The sequence below is a fragment of the Salvia miltiorrhiza genome, chromosome 4 (assembly GCF_028751815.1).
Source record: "Salvia miltiorrhiza cultivar Shanhuang (shh) chromosome 4, IMPLAD_Smil_shh, whole genome shotgun sequence".
NCBI lineage: Eukaryota > Viridiplantae > Streptophyta > Magnoliopsida > Lamiales > Lamiaceae > Salvia > Salvia miltiorrhiza.
In genome coordinates this window covers 9,618,679-9,627,119 of record NC_080390.1, presented here as the reverse complement: position 1 = coordinate 9,627,119, position 8,441 = coordinate 9,618,679, and positions in this window count along the sequence as shown.

Sequence of the window (8,441 nt, the reverse complement as noted above, 5' to 3'; positions counted from 1 at the left end):
ATTGTTGAGAGTAATCTGACTTAAACCCAGGAGTGAAAGGAGTAGGTCTAGAATTCGAGCTACCTTCTTTCCTGGATGTGAAAGGGGATGGTCCCAAAAGAGATGATCCCATATGTTCCTTGTTGTTGTTAAACCCCATCATGAGCGATTTAAGCTCCCCCATGGATTTTGCTAACTGATCATATTTTGTGTCAATTTTCTGATCCAGAACCTTGAATTGCTCATTGATTTGATTTTCTAATGCAGATCTGCTTTTGGATTCCACAATCAGCTGCTGCTCCAATTTCTTATGCGAATCCTGCAGCTCCTTAACGCGTGTGCCATTTGCCATTTCCACTAGGATCTTTGCTTATGAAAGCAACAGATGCTAGGCTCTGATATACCAATGTAATAGACTGTACTATTACTTGTAATTTTTCTGGGATTTTTCAATACAAAAGAGATTGCGTTGATAGAAATTAAAGAAGATAAGAGGAGAGAGGTAAGATAGGAGATAGGAGATAATTCATTTCTTAGGGTTCTTCATCCCATGCACGTACAATATATATGCTCCCCAAACTAAAGAAAGTGGGCCCAATATTAAAAGGTTAAACAAAACAAATACACCAACTATAATAAAAGATAAAAGGATAGCACCAAGGAAACCAAGTGCTTCCCAAAACTCTTTCTGGGCCGTGGGCCTCCTCAGCCACTTTTGGCTTTTGGGCCATCAACCTCCTTGCCCAGACGTATCTTGCGCTCAGCTCCATTCCCACCAACAATTAAGCTTTCGTCCTCCTTCCCCAAATTCCCAGCCTCCTTCACCGTCGTACCAAGTCCCCAGCCACCTTCACCGCCGTTTCCGGCGACTCCCTCTATTTCCCGTCCCGCCTCTTCTACTTCTTTCCCCCCTAAATTAATTAGGTTCATGACAGAAGTCTTCTCCATCTGTCTCTCTCAGCTCTCAGGAAAAGTAGAATATGATAAAAGTTATTTTCACTATGTTTCTAGGGAGTATTTAAATGTCATATATCTCAAAATATAGGTCAAAATCGTGTAGGATCGAAAAATAGCTGAAATAATTTAAAAAATGCACAAAAACTGAGCTGTCAAGCGGCCCGAGGCGCGGCCGCGCGCCCAGCCCTCTCGTCCGAACTCCGATTTATGATCCGTTTGCGCTCACGAACTCCTACCGAGACGAACTACAACTTGTATTTCAGCCAATTCTTCCAAATTATGCTTCATTATTTCTGAAAATTCGTTCAAACAACAAGGAATTGACAAGTTCTTGACCATAAACCAATATAAGCTCAAATAAACCATTAAACACACAAAATCCTCATAACTAAACATAAAAAATGACATACCAAGAGGTAAAAATGCATGTTTATCAGAAACCCCTCTCTGTCCTACTCTCTCTCTCTCTCTCTCACCCATTTGCCCCCTGCTCTCTCAAGCAATGAGCCCTAATTTTTGGAAGGCTCAGATTTAGAGCATCGAAGCAGCGAGCCCTAATTTCTAGAAGGTTCATTCAATGAAATTAGAGGTAACGAGCCCTAATTTTTGGAGGTGGGCGAACCAGTGGATGAAAGGGGAGGGTGGAGGTGTGCGAACCAGTGGAGGAAAGGGCAGAGCGGAGGCGGGCGAACTAGTGGCGGGCAACGAGGGAAGAGAGGCAGGCGAACCAATGGCGGTGGGTGGAAGCGGCGAGGGTGGAGGCCAGAGACCGGAGGCGGGAGCGCGGAGGTGGAGCGAAGGAGGCGGAAGGGTGGAGGCGGCGAGAGAGAGAGAGAGAGAGGTGTTTTGAGATTTGGGGTTAGATTAGATTTTTAGGTTTTTATCAGACCCCCTCTCCGTCCTACTCTCTCTCTCTCACCCCCTTGCCCCCTGCTCTCTCAAGCAATGAGCCATAATTTTTGGAAGGCTCAGATTTAGAGCATCGAAGCAGCGAGCCCTAATTTCTAGAAGGCTCATTCAATCAAATTAGAGGTAACGAGCCCTAATTTTTGGAGGTGGGCAAACCAGTGGATGAAAGGGGGGTGGAGATGTGTGAACCAGTGGAGGAAAGGGCAGAGCGGAGGCGAGCGAACTAGTGGCGGGCAACGAGAGAAGAGAGGCAGGTGAACCAATGGCGGTGGGTGGAAGCGGCGAGGGTGGAGGCCAAAGACCGGAGGTGGAGCGAAGGAGGCGGAAGGGTGGAGGCGGCGAGAGAGAGAGAGAGAGAGAGAGAGAGAGAGAGAGAGAGAGAGAGAGAGAGAGAGGTGTTTTGAGATTTGGGGTTAGATTAGATTTTTAGGTTTTTATAAGTTGATTAGTGTGGATATTAATTGAACTCCAATTATGTCCAAAATTAGAAACAGACCATGGTACATGAATATTGGGACAATCCAAAAAGTAAAATAGACCATGAATAATGGGAATTAAAGGAGGAAGTAAACATGAATTTTTAAGAAATGAAAACATTTATCTCTCTCGGTAAGCACCGCTCTCTCTCAACGCATTCTCTCTCACTCTCTGTCGTCTCCACTCTGGCGAAGGCCACTGATGGTCGTCACAACATCTCATTTCCCTTCGCTCTCCATCTCGCTCGATTCTCCCTCTCATCCCTTCTCGCGGCGCACGGCCAGGCTGCACATGCAGCGCCGCTGCCACCACCATTTCTTTAGCCGGACGACTTCGTTGACCGCCTTCTTCACGCCTTCCATTCCACCTCTTCACTCAAACCCCCATATTTCAGAAACCCTTCTCCCTCAATCTTAGCCCTAAGTCTGAAATCCCTTCCATTTTATGTCACACGACAACAGTCAACAGCCAACGGGCTGCCGCCGCTTCACCCTCCTTTCACGGCGAGAATTGCCGCCCACTCACATACGGCGATAACATCCACCGCCGTCACCGTCCTCCCTTTCCCTTGAACAACGGCGGCGATCAATACCGTCGCCGCTGCCTTCACCTCCCTTGCAAAATGGGCGGGTGAAAGTTGAAAAAAAATCACTGATCATCATTTTCTCATTTATTTTCTATTTCATTTGTAATCTTGTTTCAAATACTCGTTTGTAGTTTGATTTAAAATAGAAGCTCACATAAGCAAAAATGATTTCATGTTTGGCGTGTGTGTACTCGAATAATGGAACAAAGTAAATCATGGAATCAAGCAAAAATCATGGCATGTGAATATCATATTTATTTCGAGTGCAAGACTAGATAACATTTTTGCTATAATACAAGTCGAGGGATTGAAGTTGGGGCAAACAAATGTATTGTGATTAAGAGCTTTTGTTATTCAAGTAACAGGAAGCAAGATTGTAAAATTCTAATTTGAGTGAAAGGTTAGACCTTCAAAGAGCTATATATTTTGGCTCTTTTGCAGAAGAATTGAGCAGTTTTGTGTGTGAATGTTAAAACACCTTACTTAACCGGATCATAAATGAAAGGGGATGAGAATGACTGGAATTTATAGGGGAAATTGGCAGACGTGGAAGAATCCCCTTCATGCAAGTTTAATTTAGAGTTTGTATCAATTTCACTTCCCCTAGAAATAAGAAAAGAAATATATGAGCTTTGTTAAGAAAATATCTGATAAAATTCTAAAGGTTATAAATTGGGCAGGGCTTCTAGAAAATAAGGTCCAGAGTGAACTCTGCCCAATTATTTAAATCTTTAGTCTAACTTGAACTAAATTCTACGAAAAATAATTTAAACCCCATACTTGGTAACTAGAATAATTTCTTAAAAGTTTTGCATTGAGACTTTCGCTTTAAAAAAATGTATCGTGTAACAAATTAATCTAATCATATATTGACTTTCAAATTAATAAGTAAATCAAAGAAATTCGTTTTGAGTAATAGTTTAAATATTCTTGTAAAATCCATTTTAGCTAAGAGGGCCATTAATTTCTATTGGGCATCACATGAGTTTAAAATCCATTTTATTATACCCATCGCTCATGAATGCAGCTCCAACAACAAAATTGAGAAAAATGTCCCACCTTCATAATCTATTATTCCTTTTTGGAATGTCACAGGATTCAATATATAATCTACTTTATAAATTAAATTTGCATTATTTTTTTACTAAAATAATCTTATTTAAAGTTTATAAAATTTCATTTCAAAAAAAAAGTTTATAAAAATTCACAATTTACAATTATTGTCTTTCAATTAATATAGTCCTAAATAAGGATAAAATTGAATTATTACATAAATTTTTATTTTCTAAATAATATTAATTATATTTTCTTAATATGCGTGAAAAAGTAAAGTTTAGTATGAAGGTGGAACCGAGCGAATAACTTTTTTAGCATCTCAATTTTTTTTTAAATACATAATCCACCAACTAATTGCATCTACCATGTGAATGCTTAGTGTATTGGTCCAATCAGATCTTGCAAGCGAATCAGTTATTGTGTACGATGTATTATTTAGGTTATACTCCCTCTGTCCCAGCCCAATAGGCTCATTTCTTTTCGGCACGAAAATTAAGAAACTTACTTTTTAAGAGTAAAGTGGTGTGGTTCACACCAATTAAATATATTTTCTTTAGTTAAAATGGAAAACGAGCCTATTGGAGTGGGACGTCTCAAAAAGAAAAATGAGTCTATTAGAGTGGGACGGGGGAGTAACAATTAACTTACAATTATAAATGGATTGCACGATTTTACAACTTTAATAATAGGTGAAGAACATCACATCACGTGCCCTCAAACTATCTTCATCCATATTTCCTCAAAAAAGTTTCGTGCGTTTGACTTGTGAATTACTACCGGGAGAAGGTTTAAATGAGAATCCTTATATAAAATAAAAATAGAGAATTGTTATTAATACTTCGATTGTGAAGATCTATGATAAATGCATCATCTTGATAGATGAATACAACACTTGAGTTTAAATTCTGAAGGTATAATTTTTTTATACATTAAATTTAACAGTAAATTCATTAATTTTATAAAAAAAAAATACATTATTTTCACCTTCTTGCAAAAAATATAGTTCACACAATAACAACGCCATAATAAGTGGAGGCATTGGGCCCCATTCAATTTTTTTTAAAAAAAATTGTTACAACCAAAGAAAGAAAAAAATTAACTCACACTCTAGCTCATAGGGTGACTCGAACCCCCGACCTATTGATTGAAGAATAATCGTCTTACCAACAGACTGCATTTATTGTCATTGGGCCCCATTTAATTGTTTTAAAGAAAAAATTGTGGTATTTTAGTAAATTTCAAATTGAATCAAGAAGCTCGCGATGAAACATTGATTTTTTTTGGTCGGAGTCATTGGATTGAATTTTGGATTAGGGTTAATTGTTGTTCATCTTGTACCCTTTCTTTGACACAGTGAAATTCTCTCATTTGCTCGTAGTTTTCTCTAGTTTTGAGTTTCCACATAAATTTATGTGTTCTTTTCATTTTTATTCTTCATAAAAAAAAAAAAATCTAAGCCCTTCTAACTCTAATTATGTATAAATAAAATAAATTCGTTTCGAACACATGAATGTTGACAGTTAAATAATTTTGTGTTTGATTTCTTTTTATTCCAATAGTTTCTTTTTGAGATGTTAGACCTTTGGTTACTTTTAAGAAGATAAAATGCAAATTTTCGGGATCTCTTTTGTTCGAGCCATATATATTACTTTCTCTGTCTCACCTTAATTGGTCTAATTCTTTTTGATACAGTTATTAAGGAGAGCGAGATATAGTGTAAAGTGTGGACACATTTATTGTAATATTCTTCAAAAAAATCAAGTTAGATGAGATAGCCTGAAAAAGAAATTAGATCAGGTGAAGTAGACGGAAAGAGTAACTTTAAGCAAATTTATAGTCAAAGCCAAAATTGACTTGTGAGGTGACATGCAGCGTTTATTCCAATTATACTTCTTCCGTAACATATTTTCATCAATGGACATAACTTATATTCCTTCCATCCCATTACAAATATTCAATTACTTTTGGACATGAAGATTAAGAAATGTGTAGAAAGTACAAAAAGTTGATTGATGGAAATTATTTAAAGATTAAGTATAGAGAAAGAATATATTGTCAAAAATGGAATGAAACATTTGTAATGGAACATACATCCCATTATGGAAAGTGAGATATTTAAAATAGGACGAAGTGAGTACTATCTTTTTTTCCTATCCTCATTTCTAACTCCATCTAGGCAACATTTTTGGACGAAAAAGATGGGCCGGTCTTGCATGCGGCGGTCGCACTCCAGTGCGACGGGTCCGCCCCGACCCGCGCCCGACCCGACCCGTGCCCAGACTCGAAATCCTGAATCCTAAATTATTACATTTTTTTTATAATAATTATTACTTTTAATAAGCATAAATTATAGGTATTTACCTTCATTTAATATAAAGTATTATATTTTCTAAACCCTAAATTCCATAAATTAAACCATAAACCCTGTAAACTAAACCCTAAGCCTGAACACTAAACCCTAATAGGAGTATTTACTTTTAATAAGCAAATGTATATATTGTGTTTATTAAAAGTAACAATTATTATAAGCAAATGTAATATAATTAGGAGCATGGGTCAAATTCACGTGGGTTAGGGTTCCGGATCAGGAGGGCGGGTTTAGAGCCGGGTCGACCCGTCGAACGCCTGTGCGACGGTCGCACCCAATAATCCGCGGAAAAAGATTATCCGAAAATTCGAATGTGACTTTATAGATATTGTAACCAAATAGCGTTTATCCGTTTTGTTTCAAAACTAAATTAACCCGACATTATTTGGACCCAATTATTAAACCCTATCTCAAACTAAAAAAGTTAACTATAAAAGTGCATACTTAAAAGTTAAAACTCAAAACGAAAAACTATAAAAGTGCATATTTTATAGGAAATATAAATGGACCCACAAATAATAAAAATTAAAAACTCTCAATATCATGGAGGCCCACATTATGGGCCCAAACAAAACGTGATCTGAGATAATGCCCATTTTACTGTGGGGCCTCACATGATATGTTTTTGTGGATTCCCAGGAATCAAACAGCCCATGTTCATGTTTGAAACCCACTTTTGATATAAAAATTGATTTCTTTTTTCATTTTAATTATTTCTAAATTGTAGTCACTATTTCCCCGTGATCTTTAATAAAGACTGTATAACATGTGCTTGGTTTTAGAATGTGTCTTTCACTACTAACCTTTTCTTTTGTTTTTCTCATTTTTGAAATTAGACCTTTTTCAAGATTAATGCAAAACTTTATTCGTTTTTTTCTTCCTTTTCTATCCCTTCTTTTTTACGAGTATGAGAGTAAAAGTAGATCCTTTTAAGCGTCATTGTATTTTCAAGGATTTATAGATTTTTTTCTTTTTTTTTCTAGTAAAATTATAATTTAATAATATTATAGACAAGGCCTAGCTATCGATTTCATTGTTAAACTGAGTTTAAAAAAAAAATGTTGGAACGTTAAATTTTATTTATTTATTTAAATAGTAAGGTATATTAATACTAACTAAGGGGTATTGGTTGTAGAGTTTGTAGGAATTTTGTTGACTTTAAAAGTCTGGTGATATTCAATCCAAACTTTTAAAAGTCTTTAAAAATCTCGAGGTATTCAATATAGATTTTAAAATGTCTTAAAAAATTCTTAGGTATCCAAAAGTCGGTTGATTTTAAAGTTCTATATATTTTGATGGATTATCCTTTAAAAATACAAATAGAGAAATCTCATCTCATCACACGAGATTTATGTGGATTCTTTCACCTCTCTTCTGTGACTACCGTTATTGTGCAATCCGGATTGGGTGTAGTGCCCCAAATTTTTCTTATTAGCTGTAGCGCTTAATTTCTATAGGAAAATAAAAATAACAGTTGGATGCTACAAGAGAATGGAACATATTTGTGGCTTAATTGCTTTAATTGAGTCTCTTATTTGGATTGAAGAGAGTCAGACTTTGTTTTTTTTCTTTTTTAAATAAAAATTAATTTGCAGTAGCAACTATATATTTGTTCCAGCGGCCGGCGCTGGGTTGCTCCAGTTCCAGCGGTAGTTGGGCTCCAGCCGACGTTGGGTTGCTACCTTCCTAATTCCTATCAAGTCTATGAAAATCAATAATAATAATAAAAAAAAAGTCAGCCAAACTCTGCATATAGTCTATGAATTTCCAAAGACTTCCCACAGTCGTGTCACTCATCCAACCCAACATTACTCAAATTTTTAATAAAATATTCATTTCTCTCTCATCCACATACACAACCCACTATAATTTTTACTCCCAATGGTGACACCAACCCAACCTACATATTTTTCTTTTTACTTTATTTTTAATTATTTAATATCTAAAATAAAATATAATTTTTAATTATTTAATATCTAAAATAAAATATAACTTAAAATTAAATATTTATTTATTATATTTAACAAAATAAAATAAATATATTTTTTTGAATTTGTAATCATATTATAATTAAACATTGTCATATATTATAATTGATACTTAACTCAA